Source organism: Cryptomeria japonica, chromosome 9 (genome assembly GCF_030272615.1).
Source record: "Cryptomeria japonica chromosome 9, Sugi_1.0, whole genome shotgun sequence".
NCBI classification, from domain to species: Eukaryota; Viridiplantae; Streptophyta; class Pinopsida; order Cupressales; family Cupressaceae; genus Cryptomeria; species Cryptomeria japonica.
This window is the reverse complement of record NC_081413.1, coordinates 123,447,028-123,473,768: the sequence shown is the minus strand read 5'-3', so window position 1 is coordinate 123,473,768 and position 26,741 is coordinate 123,447,028. Positions and strand designations below refer to the sequence as shown.

The following is a 26,741-nucleotide window of genomic DNA, read 5'->3' as shown; positions in this document are numbered from 1 at the left end:
TAAGGGCAATTTATGATTGGTTTCAAGTCATTTACAATAATGTTAAATATGACAATAGTTTTTAAATTGCATTCATAAAGAGAGTAAATTTTGCTTTTGTAACAAGGTTATCTATGACTATCCTTTGTGCACTATTTTATAAATTATTCATAAACCATTTAATAAATTCTTAAATAAAAATTAAACTAATAAAAAAATGCAAAAAAAAAAGAGACACAAACCTTAAAGAATGATCTTGGCCTATTGACCATTCTTTAAGGTGCCAGAAAACACGACCTCAAGGAATAACCATGGCCAATGATTATTCCCTTCAGTCTTTAGAAGGGGTTTTTAACCCCCTTCCAATATTTTTTATTAAGCACTATCTTTGTACATATTACAATGCTATCAAGTCAATATGCTTGACCAAAATTTAACTACATAAATGATTGAAGCCTAATTCCATCTGTTGCTGCTTTTATTAAGATCCTGATCCTTCTTATCAAACTGTTTTTCGCTGCAACATGCTGCCACCTGTCATACCAATTCAGCTATAAATTAGTCAATGTAATGCAGCAAGTGAAAACAATAATGGAAATAATCACAATAATGAAAATAAACTCCAATCCAACAAGATTCAAGTATTTTACAACTACCACAAATAAATAAAAATAGAAATCAGAAAGGTAGAAATTGTTTTGAGTTTGAAGATGGTTATTAAAAAAAACCAAAAATTCACAAGTGCATTTCCAAATACATGGAACATTTATACACTTCCTTTGTCATGTTTTGTTTCTTCAATATTTTTAGAGGATGCTATGACCAACATTCTTCACAATATCCATTCTTGAATTATGAAAATGTTTTGCATCCCTAAACCCATTTCATGCTCAGCAATCTTGGAGATGAATATCCTAGATGTAATATTTTTATTTGACCTCTGTTGTTAAATCATCCTAAATGTTGTTAAATCATGGCCTCTGATGTCAAAATATATCAAAAGATCAATATCCTACTATAGTGCGGATGCAATGACCATTGGAATGAAGAATGATTAATGGTTTGTGTAGATAATAAATAAAAATAGAAATCAGAAAGGTAGAAATTGTTTTGAGTTTGAAGATGGTTATTAAAAAAAACCAAAAATTCACAAGTGCATTTCCAAATACATGGAACATTTATACACTTCCTTTGTCATGTTTTGTTTCTTCAATATTTTTAGAGGATGCTATGACCAACATTCTTCACAATATCCATTCTTGAATTATGAAAATGTTTTGCATCCCTAAACCCATTTCATGCTCAGCAATCTTGGAGATGAATATCCTAGATGTAATATTTTTATTTGACCTATGTTGTTAAATCATCCTAAATGTTGTTAAATCATGGCCTCTGATGTCAAAATATATCAAAAGATCAATATCCTACTATAGTGCGGATGCAATGACCATTGGAATGAAGAATGATTAATGGTTTGTGTAGATAATGGTCAAACAAACTTCATGTAATACATATCTTCATTGATGTCAAAATATATCAAAAGATCAATATCCTACTATAGTGCAGATGCAATGACCATTGGAATGAAGAATGATTAATGGTTTGTGTAGATAATGGTCAAACAAACTTCATGTAATACATATTCTTCTGGTTGTACATAAATAAAATTGGAAGATATTATTCCCACGAACATGATACAACAATTAAGAAAATGATAATAACAGATACTCAGACCTGCATTGCTGCCTTAATGTTCAGCCATCACAAAGCTTTGTTTTAAAATGCTTTGAAGAATGATTAATGGTTTGTGTAGCTAATGGTCAAACAAACTTCATGTAATACATATCTTCATTGATGTCAAAATATATCAAAAGATCAATATCCTACTATAGTGCAGATGCAATGACCATTGGAATGAAGAATGATTAATGGTTTGTGTAGATAATGGTCAAACAAACTTCATGTAATACATATTCTTCTGGTTGTACATAAATAAAATTGGAAGATATTATTCCCACGAACATGATACAACAATTAAGAAAATGATAATAACAGATACTCAGACCTGCATTGCTGCCTTAATGTTCAGCCATCACAAAGCTTTGTTTTAAAATGCTTGGAGAGAGTCGATAGTTTGTAGAGAATAAAAAGGTGTGATTTGTAATTGACTTGGAGAGAAAATAATATTATTCTAAAGCATTCGCTGAATTCTAAAGGAATGTTGTGATCAAAATCATGGATAGTTAAATGCAATTTTAAACTACAATCAAGGTATCATTTTCTTACGTAAGGAAGATATTATTCAGATATTCAGGGGTTACAATATCGTTGATCAGTTTTATCTAAAGAATAATATACAGATTTGTCTAATATTCAGAAATTTGTGTTTTTATTTACATAAGAAAATGCAGTTTGTCTAATGTCTGTTCTAAGTTGAATCACAGGCAGAGTGAAATCTGAAGTTAAGTACTATGGCAAACATATCTGTATAAATTTGTTGATCACTGAACGCTATTCATAGTTGAAGCTTTCTAAATGTTCAAAAATCAGAAGTTAGAAGTTTAATGAAATGTTCATATAATATCAATATTTTGAAAGCTTCAAAAGATGTTATTTGTAATCTGCACTATGGCAAACATATCTGTATAAATTTGTTGATCACTAAACGCTATTCATAGTTGAAGCTTTCTAAATGTTCAAAAATCAGAAGTTAGAAGTTTAATAAAATGTTCATATAATATCAATATTTTGAAAGCTTCAAAAAATGTTATAATATCAATATTTTGAAAGCTTCAAAAGATGTTATTTGTAATCTGCAATTGTTATGAAGTTGAAATTCAGTAATGTACTTAGTGATTGGTATCACAAAAATTTGAGTTGGTGCTCAAAGATTTGAGATTGAAAGTGTTGGTGCACTTATAGACGGGGGTTTGATAACTTCTTATGGTTGATGCCCTTAAAGCATTGTAATTGGAATAAAGATTGTGAGGCCGGATTAGGATAGTAGCTCCTAGCGACATTTCTCGCGGTGGTTTTCCCGCATTGGGTTTCCACGTAAAATCTTGTGTGTTGTGCTCTTTTTGTTGCATCTTTTCAGTTTCAGTTGTTGTATCTTTTATATCTTTCAATTTCAGATTAAAAGCTTGATAAAAAGGTTGAAGTTGTTAAAAGGATTAAATTTTATGTACTATTGATTCAACCCCCCTTCTCAGTAGTAGTGTTCTACAGATCCCTCTCAATCCAAAGATGTGAGTTAGAGAAAATGGCATCATAGAAATCTACACCACCCGGGCTGTTATGCAGAACAAAAACAATGAATTGGGAAGCAAAAATAGTAATGAAAATGACAACAACAATAACAATTACAACTATGAAGACAATAGCATTAATAAATGCAACAAGAAGAATAGCCTAACGAGGTTTGGGAGTCTGTGAGAGCAGCAGTTATATATGTAACTCAAAGGCCATTGACTAGAATTCCAAACCTGAAATCCCAATTTGGGTAAGGAGAATGGTAGGTCTTGTAGTGGTAAACGTTCCTTATGCCAATCCTGGACAGGTAGTCTGGACTATCACCACTGAAATTGATTTGAAAGAGTTCATGGACTTGAAGCATCATTGTGGCTATTTCATAGTTCAAGAAAATTCTTTGTAATGAATAATGAATCCAGTGAGTGGAATGGACCTTTTTTTGGAGGAGATTGAGATGAAACAGAGGTTGTGAATGTATGAAAAGAATGGTCAATTGGTAGGGTACCAAAAGGGAATTCAATGAAATTTTGGTGAACCGTATATGGTTTCCATGATGAAAGACTATTACTGCCAATTATGCCATCATAACCGGGAACTCCAACTTTCACAAAGAGGAGTTCATAGGTATTACCATTGATTGAAACATGGGCTTTGCAAGTCATTTTTCTAAAGCATTTGTCACCAGCACCAAATTCAATACTGGTTTGGTGAGGAAACAATTTATCAAGTGGAAAACAATAACAGTGCTACATTTATATCTGCACCAATGTTGGCACTTGATGGCTACAGTCCTATCTTACATTTGGAGGGTAGTCTGTACGCATGGGGGAAAGTAAGTCTACCTGCCAGTTATGAGGAATAATGGTGTTTGTCCATGGAACAAAGATAATTGGCATCCTATAGATTATTGTAATTTGAGGGATGCAGTGAAGGTCACATAACTAGATTTTGGCTGTAACCAAGATCTAGCCTTGTTGCACCATAGTCATTAATCTATATGCTGTATTCCTCTCTTTTTGGATCAGAAATGGTGGATATTTGATATCCACAACGATTTTTCTCATTTCTAGCCTGAATTTCTTCTTTCCAGTTTTGATGTTTTCCCTCCTGTAAACACCAATGTTATCCTATGGTGAGAATTTTTGAACTACAGCTAGAATTGTCCTCTAAAATAAATGCATCTTATATTAGATCAAAGAACGTGAAAATTTCATTATATGACTACTCTGAAAGCCCAGTCCTATAAGGCAGAACAAAAGCTAACATTTTTTTACCTTACCATAAGTTAAAGAGATTCAAATATTGTTAGATACACTCAAGCTGAGCTTTCATAAGCACTGCCAAATTGCCCTTAAAACTCAACTTTCCTAAGCTTGACATCAAAGAGAAATGCATGTTATATGACATTAAATTACATGATAATTTTGTAAGGTTAACAAAAGAATTACATAGAAAATCACATTGTAAAGGAAGTAACCCCAAAAGCTAACCTTGGATTTAATTTTATATTTTGAAGGAGTTTTGAATAGATCTTCTTTAAAGAAAAACAAAAAGGGGATTTTCCCAAACCAAAGCCAATTTCATAAGAAGATCCAAAGGAACCAATGGTTCACAAATATGACAAACCCTTTAGACCAAATAGAAGTAGCAGAACTAAACCAATATTGTAATTTGAAATTTCTGTCACTTCTTCTTTTCTTACATTTCTTTACTTTGTAATCAGCTTTGTTCAATGAAAAAACAAGTTGTAACCTTTGTCCCTTAGTCCCAATTGCTAGAAACTCAACATCTTAGCTAAGCAGTCAAATCCTGCTACTTTGAAATAATGTCGTTAGGATGAGGGGATAAATCTCATGAATTGTCTTTCATTATAGGAGACAAATGGCAAACAACCAAGTTGTATGCCAAAGATCTTTTACACTATGCCTAATCATTTAGGTGCCCCCTAAAGAGGACCTTGACAAAAAAGGGGACATCTAATTACATCGCTAAAATTCAGCTTGTAATCCTTTGGAAAATGTCCCTAGCAGAATTACATCTTTAGAAGACTTGACTAATTTACTCTGCCTGCCACATAAACTGAATAAAAAATCTACTGTACCAGTCCTGTGTGGTCTTGACTTGACTACTAGGCCTTAGTGAAGCATTAGCTACCTCAAGTCTTAGTCTAAGAAAGAACCCTGAAAATTCAAATATTCTATTGGTGCCTTGGAGATCATTCAAACCCCATGGAGCAATAGCAGATGTATGTCTCGCTTGACCATATAAGCCTTTTGTCAAATGGTCATAAAAGTGGCTTCCATTGCTCTTCTTCCAACCTCTCCAATAAGTGCCTAATCCTTGAAGATGTAGTTTGAAAATAAAACTTTCAGAATTCACTTTGCAAAGCTCTTGATTATCCAACTTTTATGCCTGAATTATAATTTGCCTAGTACTATGATTCCAAAATTTCCCCCCAACATGACAACATTTTTCTTTTTCCAAAAATCAAGTTAACAGCGCAAGCTGTCCTCATGAATCACGTTGAAAGAAATTTCCATATAAGGCCCGATCTGACAATCTCACTATCCCTCATTGTGCTTTGAAGTGTGAGTTCTCCTTGCCAAGTGAATTAATTTGCTCAGTTGGGATCACAAAGCGAAATGCCTTTGCCTTACCAGTTATGTCACAGAGCTAAAAGGGGCCTGTGATGCAAATAAAATATGCCTTGAGGCATTACCATCCACTTCGCTTGCCATTTTTTTTCCTGCAAAGTATACCCACCTTAGATTTTATTAGGTATTCCTGATCACTTGACCACTTTCCACAAAATTTGAGGACCTAAACACTTTCTTTGTATTGTTGATTTAGTCTGACAATCCATTGATCAAATCTGATCATTCAAATTAGTTTTTTGGATTTGATAGTGTGAGCAATTTTTAACCATCAACATTTTGCATCACACAGTTAAAACATGTGTTGTGAATTTGATTATGGTAATCTATTGATTGTTTCCATCTTATCTATTCATACAGAGCCTAAGAAAGGATTGTCTTAAATATTGACTTCTCTTTGCTTAATACCAAGGACATGTTGATATAGTATGTGTTCCACTGTTCTCATTTAATAGCAAGCACATCCATGATAGAGTAGGTGTTCTTATATATGTAATTTGGGGTGATGCAAAGTTTTTGAATTACAATTTATAGCTTTCTTCTACAGAAATAGTATTAAGGTTCAGTTCAATATTGTTGAGAGTTTGAATTTTGTGAACAAATTCATTGATTTTGAAGGCTCTGATTGGAAATAATGGATGGAGCTCTGTATCCTAGCATGGGAGATTGTATCACGTGGGACAATATCCAACCTCAAGGGCAATATATATGCTGCATATATGAGGTTGATGATAGGATCTTCATGCCAAGGCTTCTTCCCTTTGGCTATATATGCACGAAGAGCTCACCTCCCCTTAGTGGCGAAATTAGATGGAGAAGAAACCGATATGCTTGGAACTAAGTACAATGCGATGAAAGATCCAAATAATATCCTTTCTAAACAACTATTTAGTTTTCTAATGCTGTTCTGGATTATGATAATGATGAAATGTCTTAAAAATATGATTTTAATCCACAAAGGTGCATTCAGTTGTTATTATTTTCCACAAAATCCTGATGCAATCATGGAACTTGGGGGACAAAGACAGACAGGTTGTTGCTAATGGATAGCAGAGACTTTAAGCAGATAGGACATAGGGCTTGATGACCTTATTGAGGATTACATACAAGTAATGTTATAAATTTACATTTCTGCATTATTTCAAGTTTGAACATGATAATTAGTCTCCAACATTTATAGGCTTGATTATTTATGAATAGATTCAATATGGCAGATTGTTCTTGCTGTCATGGCAATTGATGGTTTGACTTGCAAGCTCATCACACCCAAGGTATTGCTTATGATTTGAAACCCTTTCAGCTGGTCCGAATCTTTCAATTACCTAAAAATTTAGAGAAACAATAAATCTGCAAAAATTGAAAATATTACTCTATTTTATAAAATTAAAACAAATTAATTTTTGTTTCTGGAATCAATGATGTAGATTCTCTTTGCATTGACATTTCAGATCACACTTCATCTTCCATCATCAAGATGAGAGAGTTGTAGGAGAAATCCTACTTACAGCTCTCTCATCTTGATGATGGAGAATTTCTCCTACATCTCTCTCATCCTAATGATGGATCACAGAGTGTGATCCGAAACGTTGATGCAAAAAATCCTACACAATTGAATCCAGAAAAAAAAATTAAGAACCACAATAAAGTGTGTCTTGATTAAAAGAACTTGTGATTTTAATACTATTTGATCTCCCTCCTTTGGATTCTCAACCTCATCAAGGATAATCTGTGTATGGTAGAGATCCATCCCTTGGGGGAAGCGTTGTTGGAAACCTGTCACTAACAGCTATTATCACACAGGTGGCTGTGTTTGCAGAACAGCTTCGGGTTACTGAAGTATTTCATCAGGACAATTATAACTACTTTTTCTTTAGTAAGGTAAAACTATATGGAAAGTTAAGCATACAACTATTGAAAGTTTGTGGGATTGTTTTGCAGGTGACTCAGCAAATGCAAATTCCACTTTCATATGCAGATGCAATCATTGGCACAACTGTTTCCAAGAATAGCTACATGCGCAGGACTAGTGGAGCAACAATAGCTATCCAATAAAGTAGGGGAGTTCCTGGTGAAATGATTGTTGAAATAGATGGAACTGCTACAAGTCCAAACTGCCCAACAATTGATACAAGTGGGAGGAAAATGTTTTGCAGATCTCCCTAACACCCATTTCATGTTCAACAATCTTGGAGACGAACTTAATGACACTATGGCAATCACCTCACAATAGACCAAAATGTAGCTACATACTCTATGTTAGACCATAATACTAGGATTCTTTCAGTTTTCTAACACGTTTAAATAGTTGCTTTTTTCACTGGAATCAAGTTGTGATATAAAAGTAAAGGTTAATGTTTGTTAAGTCCCTTATCATTCTTCAACTTTCATATTACTGAGACATCATCCCAACGGTTAGCTTCTGTATAAATATTTACTAATGTAAAAAAACTCTACACACACTAAGAAATGCATCCCAAACAAGTAGATTGTAGAGGCATCTATTCAATTAATTCATGTGCTTAGCACAACCAAGAAGGTCTACTAGGTAGGCTTAATCTTCCATTGTAGGACAAACTCTTGAATCATAATATCAAAACACTGCACACTTTGACAATAGACCTACATTATAGAGCAAAAGAATTTGACACGTATTTTCACCTAGCTTCTCCCACAGTCTTTTCAACTTTATAGATAGAAGAACTCGGTTTTTTACTTCCTCTTTCTCTACTGCCAGCAAGTGGTGCATGTGGATATAAACGAAGGACTAGTGAAAACAAACATGTTCGATTCTATGGGGCCTACCTAGGGCAAAACCTGAAGATTAAAGAACATCAACTCTACGGAGGTCCAGAAGACATCAACAATGAAACCCTTGCACTAGAATCCATATAAACAAAGACCAACAAATCAAGGAAGAATAGATTACTGACTACACCTCCAAGAAAAGAGAAATCATCTAAAGCTCATCTCTAGATGAGCGTGAAGCAAAAGAAAAAGATAAGTAAAGAAAAAGCATGGAGGGATGTCTCTTCACAAGATGTCGATGAGGAGCTGAACACATCGAAAGACACTTTGCTCTTGGAACAAGTCTCACCACCAGCAGACGAGGACCAACTCTATAGTGGCTTATTCAATAAGGAGATTTATGACATGACCCTTCAAAAATACACCAACATGGTGGCACCCAATAAATTGATCATTGAAATGACCCTAATCTGGTACATGGTAACAACAATTTGATGTTCAGCAACTTTGGAGATGAACTTGATAACACTATGGTAGCTACATACCCTATTTTAGATCATAATACCAGGGTTCTTTCAGTTTTCTAACACATTTAAATAGCTGCTTGTTTCATTGCAATCAAGTTGTGATATAAAAGTAAAGGTTAATGTAGTTTGTTAAGTCCCTACTAACAAAGATATTCGAATTGGTATGAGTTTCCTAAGACATTACACATCTTATATACAATTCAATGAGGCATGCATCCTTCACACACCTCCAAATTTGAACATGTGTTCCTTGTATGGAGTACACAACCTTTGCCATTAGGCCCAATAAGGTTGTGACTAAAACTAAATTATTGCTCAAAAATTACTCTTCCCCCTTTTAATATTTCAATTTGACCTTTGTTGCTAAATCATGGCCCATTTGACAATTTTTCAAATGTAGTAACGGATTTTGAATGCAGTGTATCTTCGAATCAAAATCCCTGTGGAACTCGAATTTTTTTTTTTATTATATTATAATATGCTATGCTGAGTATAATATAATGTATATTTTAATTCTATTTTGCTTCTCAAATTTTTTTTTTTATTATATTATAATATGCTATGCTGAGTATAATATAATGTATATTTTAATTCTATTTTGCTTTTGAAGTCCCTATACCAGGTATAAAACTGAAGTAGTTTCGACATTGACTAATTCTTTCTCTCTATGATGGATGCAGTAGTATAGAACATTAAAAAACACATCCGGTTGTCTAAGTGGAGATCCAAGTTAACATTTTGAACTAGTAGGGGAGTATCAAATAAACCAAAAAATAAAGGTAAAATGCAAAAGTGAATATGCTCGCAAATTCACGTAAGTGTAGTGTTGGTGTAGGGAATATGCTCTACTGAGTATCATATAATGTATATTTTAATTCTATTCCACTTTTGAAGTCCCTATACCAGGTATAAAACTGAAGTAGTTTCGGCATTGGCTAATTCTCTCTCTCTATGATGGCTGCAGTAGTATAGAACATAAAAAAACACATCCGTTTGTCTAAGGGGAGATCCAAGTTAACGTTTTGATCTAGTAGGGGAGTATCAAATAAACCACAAAATAAAGGTAAAATGCAAGAGTGAATATGCTCGCAAATTCCTATAAGTGTTGGTGCAGGAGCACCTGGAATCATTATGTTTGTTGTCTTGGTTTGTTTGGCTTTATTTCACCATCTCTCTTTCCGCCATATCTCTATGATTGCAGCGCCTAAAATGATTTTGAGTGGCTGATGTAAAGCCAATACATCCTCACAGCCTCGAGGAAGTTTTACTACAGATATATAGATACTATTTACATTCGTTTTCAATCATGTTCATGTTATTGTGTGAGGGGAAAATAGTGCAAGGAAAGGTATTACCACTCAACTTATGGTTTTGAAGAGGAGAGTGGGAGGAAAATGAATGGGAATGATGTGTTTTTTTGTAATTCCTAGTTTTATTTTGCTTAGTAGATTATCCAGGATACTATTTACATTCATTTTCGATCATGTCCATATTATTGCGTGAGGGGAAAATAGTGCAAGGAAAAGTATTACCACTCAGTTTATGGTTTTGAAGAGTAGAGTGGGAGGAAAATGAATAGGAATGATGTTTTATTTTGTAATTCCTAATTTTATTTTGCTTGGTAGATTATCCCGGATTGAGAATGTATATTAACCAAGGCAGCTAGTAGTATGTGTAGTTGTCATCATAAAATAAGTCATCCAGAAGTCACCTCCAAATGTATTATAATATTAGGGTAAAATTGGGGTGGAGAAGATAATACCACATTAAAGGAATAATACTTAATGATTGACATAATAGAAAAAGAGTGTGTATACACAGAACAAAGCATGGCATTCATATTCAAAGAAAAATATAACAATATGCATGCCAACATTAAAGACCCCAAATCAATAAAATTACACTCAAAATTTTATCATAGAAAAAGGGTGGGTAAACACAAGAAATGCATAGAACAAAACATGGTAGTCACACAAATTAATCATGAAAACAATCTAAAACATTAGACACATGTACATACCAGGTCCTGTTTGTAATCATTTATGTCAACCTCACCAAACATGTCAACTTCAATGATTGCAGCTTCTCTGTGTTATGACAACCAGCAAACAAACCTAATAGTTGATTGTCAGTCATTACATTCCAAAACTAGACCAAAATACTTAAAAAATAGAGCAAATCTAAACACAATGAACTAAAACATTTGTGATTTACCAAGAAGTAAGACGTCCCACTCCACAAGCTATATCACATTTTGATAGAATATCACACCCTACAGTTATGAAGGTTTTTTTACACCATTTTCTCCAATAATTGAAACTTAGCATTAATTATAAGCGATGAAATTTGTGAGTTCAACACCATTTTTATGCTAAGATAAAAAGTTAAAATGTCATGTCCCCCATTTATAGCAGAAATAATTAATATAATTTTTGCCATATAATATGTTAAATCATGTTAAAATTATATTATACTATATTACATTGATATTAAAAAAGATATCATATTATCAATTTACATTGAATGATGTTATTATGTTAATAATGTACATTGATTTACATTTATATATTGAATAATGTTATTATATTAATAATAATATATATTGTATTAAAATGGTGTAACAATATATATATTAATAATATACATTATATACATTAACAATATGGAATTATGCCATTTTATTAAAATATATATTATATTTGTTGAGTGGTCCCTGATAGCCATTCCTCTAAAACGATGACTTGATTAAATGGTGGATCCCATTAGGTGTGAGGGTAGCGACCCTTCAAAAAGGGGTGCTACCAAATAGGAAGCATCGTGGCTTTCCACCACAATGGGCAGTTACAATAAATACCTTCCCTCCTGTGCCAATTTAGGAGGATAGCAAGCAAGGAATGGTAAAGTCTGCCAGCAGGGATAAAGACGGGTAAGTTCAGTGTCAGGCACATATAAGCATGAGTTTCCTGAGTTAGCATTAGAGTATATATCAGCAAGTATGATATACATATTTAAATTCAGATTTGTGCATCATTGAATATAAATTAAGATGTTCTTAATCAAGTCAATGACAGTTAATATCATATTAAGTTAAGAAGGTAAGTTTTATCTATTCATTCAAACAACATTAAAATAACATAACAGTACTGCCAGACGTAACATATAAATATATATATCTCCACATAATCTCAGGAATACATAATACAATCAGATTCAGGTTATTCAAATTATGGTAATACTGCAAATTATTATATGGAATAACAAACTGATTATAATGAAATGACAATAAGTGGTCAATGCCAATACAAAGTAACACTAACAGGATACTTTCATGACAATCCAATACACAACATTGTTGAAATGTAATATAAAATGATAATTATGTCAGATGTAATTGATTATCATAACGTGATGGATTGAATAAATATAATAAATGGTTCATTGTAAAGAGGGACTCTCTTTTAAGTATGCCACTCCATAGTGGATGGCTAACACCTGCCACTTGGAGTCAAGAGGGATGAAGCATCTGCTCTTGGGCTTAAGAGAGAAGGTGGTTGTGATGAGGGGGGATGGTGATAGAACACCTCGCTGGGTACGCCACTTCATGATGGATGCCTAACACCTGCCATATGGAGCCAAGGGGGATATGGTATCTGCCCTTGGGCCTACGAGGATTGGTTTCTTGGACACCCTATCCAACTAGCCTACCCTAATGGGCTAAGGAAATTGACTGGTAACTTACTTTCAATCTGACTTTATATAATAAACTGATTATACCCAACAAATTGTCATTCTAAACAGTAACTAATATAGCAGATTTGTCTTTGTTGCAGGAAACCAGTATCCAAAGTTATGCCCATAAAATTTAATTACCTATCTTTTGGATTTGGGCGAATTTAGGTTAATCTAAATTATGACATATTAGGGGACATTACAGAGGTATCAGAGCTTGATTCTGCTAACCTGTTGGACAAACCTACTTTAATGACTACTCAATTAGAACCAATTATTCAACCCTCTTCTTAAATAAATTAAAAATTGAATTGATCAAGCCAATATTGCATTCTTGTGAGTGTGGCTTTAATTGCTTCATGTCTAATTTGTGTTTGGAGCATGCCTACTCCATGGGTGTTTTATATGTACACTTTCATCATCTATACCTTGTGTTTGCACTATGTCTAGCATGTTTTCAGCATATGTGTTTTATATCTTATGTGTATTTATGTGTTACTTCATGAATAAGGTGTTTTCAACATGTCTACTCCATGAATACCTTTCTCATGTATGCTTCATGACTAATGTGTCTTCGGCATGTCTACTCCATGGGTACCTTTCTCATATATGCTTGTACCTTATGTTTACATGTATGATTCATGTCTTCCATATTCATATGTATGATTCATGCTATACGTAGCTGCTTCATGCCTTATGTGCATTACTTCATGCCTTTTGTATATTCATGTGCGTTGCTGCTTGCCTTACATGTGTCTATTATTTCATGTCTTATGTGCAGACTTCATGTCCTATGGCATTTATGTGTGTTACTTCATGCCTCATGTATACTTTATGCTACGTGTATTCATGTGAATGCTTCATGCCTTAAGGGAATTCATGTGTATACTTCATGCATTACGTGTATTCATGTGTACACTCCATGCTTACATGTATTCATGCCTTATGTGTATACTACATGTTTTATGTGGATGGTTCTTGGCTTGTGTGCTTTCATTTGTATACTTTGTGCTTTACACCTTATGTGTATTCATGTGAATGCTTCATGCCTTAAGGGAATTCATGTGTATACTTCATGCATTACGTGTATTCATGTGTACACTCCATGCTTACATGTATTCATGCCTTATGTGTATACTACATGTTTTATGTGGATGGTTCTTGGCTTGTGTGCTTTCATTTGTATACTTTGTGCTTTACACCTTATGTGTATTCATGTGTATGACTCAGATTCATACTTGTCGTATTGGATTCGTGCATACCTTCCCCATGTATGCTTTGCGCCTCTATGTGTATTGCTTCATGCCTTACATGTCTGACATCTATGCTTGTACCCCACATGTATTTATGGGTATTATTTCATACCTTATTTATGTTTATGCTTCAAGATTTACATGACTTCATGCCTTCTGTGCATTTGTGTGTATTACTTCATACCCTGCATGGATGCTTCGTGTCTTACATAGATTTTATGCTTCATGCCTGCCATGTGTTTATGTCCATGCTCCATCCATTGATGCACTTTGTATCTTATGCAATGGCTTCATGTCATGTCCCCTCCTTGATGGTTATATATATATAAAACAATTATTATTAATTAATATAATAATTACCGAAGAATGATTATAGGGAGATGCGATCTGTTTGGAAGGATGCAACCCTTTCTCTGGCAAGATATAAGAAGTCACTGAAATCGGGAACTATGACGGTATTAACTATTTAGGGGAATCAATAGCTGACTGGACAAAGACAATGAATAAGAGTGGGGAATCCATCCTTGCAGACAATAAGACCCGTGAAATAAATCGATAAGAAGAGACAGCATCATCTTTCTCACAGGAATTAAGAATTATAATCAGTTATAGTGATTAGACTGAGACTATTGTCTCGCATACAAATACATTAATATTAATCTAAGACAGTGACTATCTATATAATTCATAGATCTGTTCATATATAGATATACATTCACAAATCCACACCATAGTATTGGCGTTTAGGATGGATTGATTGGTAGATATATTAGTCATCCTTCCCTTTTTCAGATTGTGATGCATATCAGATTTCTTACTGAGAGCAGAATCTATATTAAACTTAGATCTCAGCATCATAAGATCACTTAGCGATAATATTAATTGAATTCATCATTCCTTTACTAAGCCATTACTGAAACATATTTAGATATTCATATAATCATTTGTACCAAGCAACACAACTCTTAGAGATCACTGATTAATTGGCAATATTAGACACTTAACCATTAAAAGTAAGGTAAAACATAAATTGGCACAACAATGGGAAAATTGAATGATTTGTTTATGAGTTTAGAGTAGATTAGGAAAGGGAATATATATGATCTGGCAGCATCGATCAGATCAGATCAGAACTGTTATTGAGTTACAGGCAGCAACATCCCTGTTCTGGGTGGTATGCATAGGGGATGTGATTGGTAAGTATGCTTAATATATGTAGCCCGAATATGTTTGTATGGAGAATTTAATAATAATATTACATAGACTGCAACATGTACAATAGTAATACTTAATTCATAACAGTGGCAGACCAGATCTGTCTGCCCTGTTACCAGCCATTAAAAATATTCATAACTAATGTTTTAAGTAGTGATAGTTTCAATAATGTATATAATAGGTATTTAGCAAATACTTCAATAATTAGTTATATTATTTAATTAATATATTTATTTATGTGTAAATATTCAAACCGGAATAAGGATAAGTATATATATAGTAATGATGTAATATCAATAATGTTATATACACACATAATGTCTTAATCAGACAAATAACCTTATTAGACGGTAAATCAGAAAGAGCTCAGAAGATAATACATGGTAGGAGAATATGTTCATATGCCTAATCCTTGTTAGTATGTTACTGCTGTCAGTGTTTAAGAACTTGGGAAAGGAGCTGTTTTTGTGTTGGGGACATTACAGTTGGTTTGACACTTGCATTAAGAATTATGGATGTATGACAGATGAACGATTTATTTATAGTTAATCGAGTGAGCAGTGGAATATCACTGATTGGATTCTAACTTAAGATGGAAATGTCTCCTGATATATTCAGTGTGAGTCATAAGTATATTGAAATGGATTAATTATGTTTAAAACATAGTAGGGGACATTACACTTCATGTATTTTCAGCATGAATACTTTTTGTCTTTAATGGATGTTTCGTATCTTAAATGTTTCAACATGATTACTTCCTTTGTGTGTGTGTGTGTCTTCCTTGAATATGCTTGGTTATTGGTTATTCTACGAGTATACTTTATGAGTACTATACTCTAGATGAGGTGCATGTTTTAAATCACCAAGGCCCTTCTTTTGCAAACACGAGTCTCATACTCATAATAACATGGGAAGGGCAACGCAGGGATTATTGAAACATGACCATACTATGAAAACCTATATGAAGGAAGAATGTGTGAGTACAATTGCTCAAACCATGAAGTGAAAAGTATAGAAAGTTGCCTATAAATTGTCATTAAAGGAGAAAGGAAACATGTTTAGCCATTCAATATATTTGTGATACATAAGATCTCAATCTACCAGCTAAGTTTACCAATACGTCAATATCCAACCATAGCAATCTATATGCATACAAACTGTATGGCAAAAAGGGGGTGATGCTAGATTTCTGTAATTAGCATACAAACTAGCCTACGAGGATTGGTTTCTTGGACACCCTATCCAACTAGCCTACCCTAATGGGCTAAGGAAATTGACTGGTAAGTGACTTTCAATCTGACTTTATATAATAAACTGATTATACCCAACAAATTGTAATTCAAAACAGTAACTAATATAGCAGAATTGATATCATTAATATAATTTCATTGGTATATGTTTCAGTTTTAAAAGTATTGTTTCATGTGTTCTCTAATCTTTGTTGCAGGAAACCAGTATCCAAAGTTATGCCCATAAAATTAAAGTACCTATCTTTTGGATTTGGGCGAATTTAGGTTAATCCAAAGTATGACATATTAGCGGAAATTACAGTGGTATTAGAGCTTGATTCTGCCAACCTGTTGGACAAACCTACTTTAATGACTACTCAGTTCGAACCAATAATCCAGCCCTCTTTTAAATAAATTAAAAATTGAATTGATCAGGCCAATACTGCATTTCGTGGGCGTGCCATTAATTGCTTCATGTCTAATTTGTGTTTGGAGCATGCCTACTCCATGGGTGTTTTATATGTACACTTTCATCATCTATACCTTGTGTTTGCACCATGTCTAGCATGTTTTCAGCATATGTGTTTTATATCTTGTGTATTTATGTGTTACTTCATGAATAAGGTGTTTTCAACATGTCTACTCCATGAATACCATTCTCATGTATGCTTCATGACTAATGTGTCTTCGGCATGTCTACTCCATGGGTAACTTTCTCATATATGCTTGTACCTTATGTTTACATTTATGATTCATGTCCTCCATATTCATATGTATGATTTGTGCTTTACGTAGCTGCTTCTGCCTTATGTGCATTACTTCATGCCTTTTGTATATTCATGCGTGTTGCTGCTTGCCTTACATGTGTCTATTATTTCATGTCTTATGTGCAGACTTCATGTCCTATGGCATTTATGTGTGTTACTTCATGCCTCATGTATACTTTATGATACGTGTATTCATGTGTATGCTTCATGCCTTAAGGGAATTCATTTGTATACTTCATGCGTTACGTGTATTCATGTGTACACTTCATGCTTACATGTATTCATGCCTTATGTGTATACTCCATGTTTTATGTGGATGGTTCTTGCCTTATGTGCTTTCATTTGTATACTTTGTGCTTTACACCTTATGTGTATTCGTGTGTATGACTCAGATTCATACTTGTCGTATTGGATTCGTGCATACCTTCCCCATCTATGCTTTGCGCCTCTATGTGTGTTGCTTCATGCCTTACATGTCTGACGTCTATGCTTGTACCCACATGTATTTATGGGTATTATTTCATACCTTATTTATGTTTATGCTTAAAGATTTACATGACTTCATGCCTTGTGTGCATTTGTGTGTATTACTTCATACCCTGTGTGGATGCTTTATGTCTTACATACATTTTATGCTTCATGCCTTGCATGTATGCATTTAATTGCTTCATGCCTTCCATGTGTTTATGTCCATGCTTCATCCATTGATGCACTTTGTATCTCATGCAATGGCTTCATGTATTTTCAGCATGAGCTTTTTGTCTTAAATGGATGCTTCATATCTTAAATGTTTCAACATGATCACTTCCTTTGTGTGTGTGTGTGTCTTCCTTGAACATGCTTGGTTATTGGTTATTGGTTATTCTATGAGTATACTTTATGAGTACTGTACTCTAGATGAGGTGCATGTTTTAAATCACCAAGGCCCTTCTTTTGCAAACACGAGTCTCATACTCATAATAACATGGGAAGGACAACATAGGGATTATTGAAACATGACCATACTATGAAAACCTATATGAAGGAAGAATGTGAGAGTACAATTGCTCAAACCATGAAGTGAAAATTATAGAAAGTTGCCTATAAATTGTCATTAAAGGAGAAAGGACACATGTTTAGCCATTCAATATATTTGTGATACATATGATCTCAATCTACCAACTAAGTTTACCAATATGTCAATATCCAACCATAGCAATCTATATGCATACAAACTGTATGGCAAAAAGGGGGTGATGCTAGATTTCTGTAATTAAGAAATTGAAATCTTATTCATTATTCACTTCTATTTAGTAACTATGATATCCATGATATTCACACTATCAACTAAGATTTCTCATTGACTAGTTATACTCTAACTATTGATGTTGAGTTAAGTATAGCTATTATTAACCTTTTCACATCATCATCTAGACCTATTTAATCAAGATGAAATATCTTTTACATTCTACAAATACAACGTTTATACGTTTTGAGAAATTTATCTGTTTAAATGTCTTAACTATTGACTTAGACATATTCCTCCAACAACTTATAAAACAAGAAATTTAGACACGTATTCCTCTCATGAACAATATGTAATAATGGAGTCAAATCTATCATTTGGGGCTTCCACAAAATCACTTCCGCAATTGTAAGTGGTATTTAACTCTTTGTACCAGAAGATCTTCTATTCACTAACTACTTATCACACATTGTGAAACATCATATAGAGTATGACGAAATGATATCAAGCTTCTTTACAAATGTTATAGCATTTTACTCTCTTCCAAACAATTGTGTTAGCGTACAACAATCATATAAACGGTGAGATTCAATAAACTAATTCCTAAAGGTCTCCAATTTATATGGCATAGCCAACATGGTCATTACACAATTGAGGTCATAGATGTGTGTCACGCTTCTAATCCTCTTCTCCATAGATGGGAAGTTCACCCTTGCTCGTCTCAAAAGATACCCATAAGACTTACCAAGACGGCTCTTACGAATACAATTGATGAGAAAAACTTGTCTTAAGACTACAGATCTTCGAGGGCTAGTTTGGGATCCTCACATTGAGAAGATTTAATTAAAATGATCATTGCTTGAGGACAAGCAATCTCGGGAAGGGAGGACTGTCATGTCCCCCATTTATAGCAGAAATAATTAATATAATTTTTGCCATAGAATATGTTAAATCATATTAAAATTATATTATACTATATTACATTGATATAAAAAAAGATATCATATTATCAATTTACATTTATATATTGAATAATGTTATTATATTAATAATATACATTGTATTAAAATGGTGTAACAATATATATATTAATAATATACATTATATACATTAACAATATGGAATTATGCCATTTTATTAAATATATGTTATATTTGTTGACTGGTCCCCGATAGCCATTCCTCTAAAACGATGGTTTGATTAAATGGAGGATCCCATCAGGTGTGAGGGTAGCGACCCTTCAAATGGGGTGCTACCAAATAGGAAGCGTCGTGGCTTTCCACCACGATGGGGGGTTAGGATAAATACCTTCCCCTCGTGCCAATTTGGGGGGATAGCAAGCAAGGAATGGTGAAGTCTGCTAGCAAGGATAAAGACGGGTAAGTTCAGTGTCAGGTACGTATAAGCATGAATTTCCTGAGTTAGCATTAGAGTATATATCAGCCAGTATGATATATATTATACATATTTAATAACGTGATGGATTGAATAAATATAATAAATGGTTCGTTGTAAAGAGGGACTCTCTTTTAAGTACACCATTCCATAGTGGATGCCTAACACCTGCCACTTGAACTCAAGAGGGATGAAACATCTGGTCTTGGGCTGAAGAGAGAAGGTGGTTGTGATGAGGGGGAACGGCGATAGAATAACTCGCTGGGTATGCCACTCCATGATTGATGCCTAACACATTCTGTATGGAGCCAAGGGGGATATGGTATCTGCCCTTGGGCCTACGAGGATTGGTTTCTTGGACACCCTATCCAACTAGCCTACCCTAATGGGCTAAAGAAATTGACTGGTAACTAAATTATGGTGTTCTCTAATCTTTGTTGCAGGAAACCAGTAAACAAAGTTATGCCCATAAAATTTAATTACCTATCTTTTAGATTTGGGCAAATTTAGGTTAATCTAAAGTATGACTAATTAGCGGACATTACATAAAACTCAACATTACTTGTTAGTTATGAACTTTGAAAAAGAAGGTTGTTCAACTTTTGTCTCCATCTTCTATCTCTAGGCTGATTGCACCAATTTTTTTGTGCTAATTGAAACTCAACATTACTTGTGAGTGATTAAATTCATGAGTTCCCTACTGTTTTCTGTGCTAAGTGAAAACTCAGCATTACTTGTGAAATTTGCAGAAGAAGATAGTTCTACTTTTGTCTCTACCACCATATGTCTCTAAGCTTGACTGCACCCATGTGAATTGGGTAAACCAAGCTAATTGTGCCTGTCAGTAATCTGAAAGTATAATCCAAGCTAATAGGAGCTCAAAAGTTATAAATGGAAGTTAGGGAAGCTAATACATAGTCTAGGGATGAAATAAGACATTAAAATTGTCATATCTGTCTGTGACGGAAGAAAAAGGTGCAGAGATGACACATAGTTCTTAGAGGACCGTATAAGGACCCTATGAAGTTTAAGCGCAAGGATTGCCATATGAAAGTAAAGCATGTTCTAGATGACAATGATCCAATATGTATGACAATAGGATCAAGAAAAGGTATACATAATAAAGATATCCACCAAACACAAAAAAAGAAGGATAGTAATAAAGATTCAATTTCGAAGGTCTGGACAAAGACCTATTAACCCAGTTCACTAAAACAGTCTTGCAAAAATGACAACCTTTTAAATCATGCAAGGTAGTTAAATGCTTAAAAAGTATGGAGTGGTCGAAGTGATAAAATCGGCGAGACATGTTGACTATAAGGAAGACAGTCATATGGCATGTGTTCAAGATAACAGTACGAACATAAATATTATCATATTTCAGTTATAGACAATGCTCACAAGTCAATCTAGAACATTCAAGGGACACCAAAGGATTCTCACGAGATAGGGATAAAGAGCATAGATCTTCATGACAAGAACACTTAAGTGCCAATATTGTACCAAGAACAAGTGCACAATAGAAGATACATGATAGCTCAGTGATAATACAAAGGGCTTGTACACTATATAATGGTGGGGTTTGCGAACGATAAAAGGTTAGAAGTGAAGCACCATAAGGACGAAAAGATTTTGTTCCTTACTGCTATCATTCAAAAGAGCCTATGAATGCATGTGAAAGAGTAGACAAAAGGCAAGCACAGTCATGAAGACAATAGTTTTGTTAGACCCTAATTTGTTATCTCCAAATCCTCACCTAGTAGAGATCACTGGATATTGTCAATCAACTAGGCAGAATTCTCTAATTTCTAGATACAGAGAGAAAAAGTAGTCAAATTCATCGATAGAGGTTTTGAGCCTTGATATGGAAGATGGATGTCAACAAAAGAAGTGATAATGATATTATGAATTTAAATATCTCACAGGGCACTGTCAGCTGTTGGTAAGCAAGGTAGTTTGAGTTGTTAAATTGCAAACACAAGTATGACACTTTCTCAGACATGGATAGTCCAAGTAGAGGATAATGCCAAGTCACATTAACATACTGAGTAGACTAACATGGTGGACTGGTAATGTTAAGGAAGGTGTCCAAACAATTGCACAACAGACTATGACACTGTTACAGTTAGAAAAACACAATGACCCTTATTAAAAGTCAAAGACAGTCAAAAGATTAAAGCTTCACAATCATAAAGACCAGTTGTAGGCGATAGTAAGCTATTGTAAGAGGATAAAAAGTACATGCAAAAGACAAAGCTCCACACCCTGAGTTTTTTAATAGGAAAAGGGAAAGGAAAAAGAAAAAGTCTAAGTTGATGGTGCAGCTCACCAGTGAGCAGGTTCAGAAGGAGTCGTGAAGAGCTTAGCAAGGCCTACTCTGAGAAATGGTCCCACCCGTGAATCCATTGTCAGTGCCATGACCGGCTGAAGACAAAAATAAACATGAGTCAATCTATTAGAAATTAAAATAGATCAAAACATTTGTTTCCAAGATAAATAGTATACATTGTAAAAACTTTAAGATTAAAAGAAAAGCATCCTTTAAAGTGGTCAGATCTAAAACATTTTATCTATAAATTTATATTCTAAACATTAAATTATACGAAAATAATAAAAAAGTAAATCAATGAATATTAGATAAAAATGTAATAATTACATCAAAAAATTAAATTATATCAAATATCTAAAATGTAATGCCTACCACGGTCACTGTAACACCATGGAGAGTAGGCGAGCCATACCAAATGAGTCAACCTACAAGATCATTTACTTGAAAAATTGCTATTCCAAATTAGGGTAGGATATAAGAGAATGCTCTAACCAAATGGATTCCCCGTTTCTTCCCAACACATTCATGACCAACCTCACAAAACTGTGTGCAAAGATTTTCTAAATTCTACAAAAGAGAAGTTAAATTATGTTGGCAAGGGGCAATTTTGAGGATGGCAAAAATTTTCCCAAATTTCGGAGAGTGGGAAGATAGCTATTAAAATAGCTTGAACAAACTTGCAAACCAAGATAGCCAATTTCATCACCTTGGTTGTAGTCACATCATACAGTGAGGTCTTACACTACAGGGACAGGACATCCAACATTTACTTGGGCATTCAGGGCAGAGACAAACCAGTTACCAGCAACCTGTCATCCTTAAATCCTCTTCAAACAGGAAATAAGGAGATTGCAGACCTGTAGAATTGCAAGATCCGTCCACAGAACCCTAGCCCTCATATCTGACTGGAAGGTACTGAATTAGTCATCTGCAGTTGGCTCACTGATCATACTAGCAAACCATTAAGTCAAAGCAATTACTCAGATCGCTCCAGCAAGCGAATTATTACCATTATACCAGAGTCTCAGTCTACAGATATCTAAAATGTAATGCCCACCACGGTCACTATAGAACCAGGGAGAGTAGGCAAGCCATGCCAAATGCAATAAAGATAATAATTCTAAGGATAAATAAACTAGGGCTACAACTTCAAGGGTAGAGGGCTATTTCTTAACTATTATCTTTCTTACTATAATCAATTGTCCATATATAAAAGAGATAGATTATATACACCAATTTTAAAAGGAGTCATTTTGGGAGATTATGGCAAATCTTTGAAAGAGGTTATTTCAGTTATCTTGTGCTAAGAATTGGAAGACCTTATAGAAGATTTGGGGAAGATTTTATTTTATTTTTAATCTAATCTGAAGGGCTCAGACAAGCAGCAAAAATTCACAACAGGGTGGAGTATGTTTCAAGTACTCAAATCAGAAAAACTACCAAAGACTAAACCAAAGGCAAATCCCAAATGGGGACATTACACCCAGGGTGCACCAACTATCATGGAGCAAAGGGCAAGGTAATGGGAGCAGATTTCCGGGACAATAGTGCCCATCTCCAAAAATAAACACAGGAAATAGACATGAAAATACATATATTTCATAGGTTTCTAATCTAACAACTCTTATGGAAATGCTGAAGACAAATTTTATGTACCAAATGATACATAAGTAATAGAAGCTTTGATTATCTGGTTTGAAAGTGCTGTCGAAAATTGTTGGGTCTCTGTTCCATGCTAGTAACTATAAGGCATCTAAATCATGTAATCGATAAGCTATGGCTACTGAAATGTGTCCCAGCGACAAATTTTGTCTTCTGTGCTGGTGTTACAATGTAAACTTGTAAATATTAATTTTGTTAATATAAATTCTGTGCAGTTTTTGTCCATACATAAACAATCTATTCATTTGGGCAGGGCAAACAATCTATTATCCATTAGTTTTCATTCAGGCAGGGCAAACAATCTATTATCCATTAGTTTTCATAGAAAAATCTGCGATTCCTATTCATTTTGGCAGGGTAAAGAAATCCTCCACTTCCTCCGGTACATATAAGAAGAATATTACATAAGATTAACTATAAAAATAAATATTAAAAAAAATACAGATATAATTTAGAAGAAAAATTACCTAGAAGAAGAGTTTTTCCCTCAATCAGAATTGGAAGACCTTATAGAAGATTTGGGGAAGATTTTATTTTATTTTTAATCTAATCTGAAGGGCTCAGACAAGCAGCAAAAATTCACAACAGGGTGGAGTATGTTTCAAGTACACAAATCAGAAAAACTATCAAAGACTAAACCAAAGGCAAATCCCAAATGGGGACATTACACCCAGGGTGCACCAACTATCATGGAGCAAAGGACAAGGTAATGGGAGCAGATTTCCGGGACAATAGTGCCCATCTCCAAAAATAAACACAGGAAACAGACATGAAAATACATATATTTCATAGGTTTCTAATCTAACAACTCTTATGGAAATGCTGAAGACAAATTTTATGTACCAAATGATACATAAGTAATAGAAGCTTTGATTATCTGGTTTGAAAGTGCTGTCGAAAATTGTTGGGTCTCTGTTCCATGCTAGTAACTATAAGGCATCTAAATCATGTAATCGATAAGCTATGGTTACTGAAATGTGTCCCAGTTACAAATTTTGTCTTCTGTGCTAGTGTTACAATGTAAACTTGTAAATATTAATTTTGTTAATATAAATTCTGTGCAGTTTTGGCTGCGTTTTACTAATCAAAAAAAATAAAAATTGTCCATACATAAACAATCTATTCATTCGGGCAGGGCAAACAATCTATTATCCATTAGTTTTCATAGAAAAATCTGCGATTCCTATTCATTTTGGCAGGGTAAAGAAATCCTCCACTTCCTCGGGTACATATAAGAAGAATATTACATAAGATTAACTATAAAAATAAATATTAAAAAAAATACAGATATAATTTAGAAGAAAAATTACCTGGAAGAAGAGTTTTTCCCTCAATCAGCTGCCATTTCTTGATCCCTAACTCCTCTGCTTTTCCTCTTCATCTTCTACCACACAAAATATGAAAAAAAAGAAAAGAAAAAAAAAATAGATAAAGATCATGACAGGCAGACTACTAGTGTGCACACTGTAACACTCTAGAAAAAGGAAAAACCAGAAATAATGAAACAACAGAAAAAAACATTGTCTGGGAAAAAAAAATAATGAAAGAAATAACAGAAAGACAGAACAAAGCACTGGCAGAAAAAAATAAAAGAACATTAATTGGTCTGACAGAGGTTAGGGTTATGATCTTAAACATGCAAATGCGACACATACAATGGCGGCTGCCTTTGCCCAAATAATTACATGGTTTACATACCGTGGTTTACATGGTTGGAATACCATGGTTACTCCAATTGGTTTGAAATTTGAATAAATACCATCCCTCCCTTTAAAATGAACTCAGTACGAGAAATACAGTGGTTCACATGGTTTGAATACCATGGTTTACTCCGATTAGTTACGCTCCATGAAATTTGAATTTTTTTTCACGTGTTTTTTTAGGGCATTCTCTCAGTGACTCCAATTTGATCCGCTCCGTGACATCTGAATTTTCTGTTATTTTCTGTGCATTCCGCTCCATAACATCGGAATTTTCTGTTATTTTCTGTGCATTCCCGCTCCATGTTAATTTTCAGACATTTTCTCATCGGCGTGAAAAACATCTGAATTTTTTTCTGTTCGAGTTTCAAACATTCTTTGGAAGGTTTTTTTATTAATTTAATGAACCAGTGATACATATTTAAACAAATTATTCTAGGTATTAATATTTAAACAAATTATTCTAGGTATTAATGTTTTAGTTATTTTAATTAAATTTGGATGTACATGATTTTTATAATATTAATTAGGACTTTTCATATTTAGATTTATAGTGGATTTGTTATAATCATTAATATTTCTTTTTATATGTATTTATATGATTTATTAATAAGTTTTTAACATATAAGAATAATGGGGAAGAAAACATCAAATGTTGAAAACAACATACAATGGCAGCATTGCTATTTAATGATGTGACGGATTAACTATTAGTGAAGACATGTTACAACTGCACAAACCCTCTGATTTTTCATTTAACTTATTCAATCAAAAACATCTACTATTAGAAAGATTATCAATATTGTGCCAACCAAAATAAATCAAATCAACAAACAATGCTATCAAAAATGTAATATAAGATAACTAAGGCAAAGATTCCTAGCAATTCAAATAAAATACAATAAAAAATTTAACAAGACAACTGTTTTTGGATTTAAATGTGAATAACAACTAGTATACTTATATTCTAAAAAAATATGCGTAAAATAATGCCGAGAGATATCACATAATTGTCTTCAATGTTTATTAGTTGTCAAGAAGGACATAGAGCTAAATAAGATGTAACAGTTTTATATACTT

General features: G+C 33.7%; 1 long non-coding RNA gene across 1 annotated transcript; it reads right to left on the bottom strand.

Annotated features, from left to right (window-relative positions):
- Window positions 1-222: 222 nt before the first annotated feature.
- Window positions 223-26,035, bottom strand: LOC131858190 (uncharacterized). Its single transcript, XR_009358955.1, has 4 exons — window positions 25,272-26,035; window positions 22,300-22,394; window positions 11,178-11,271; window positions 223-513 (listed from the first exon to the last, which is right to left on the bottom strand). It is a non-coding gene; the product is annotated as an uncharacterized LOC131858190 (long non-coding RNA).
- Window positions 26,036-26,741: the final 706 nt, after the last annotated feature.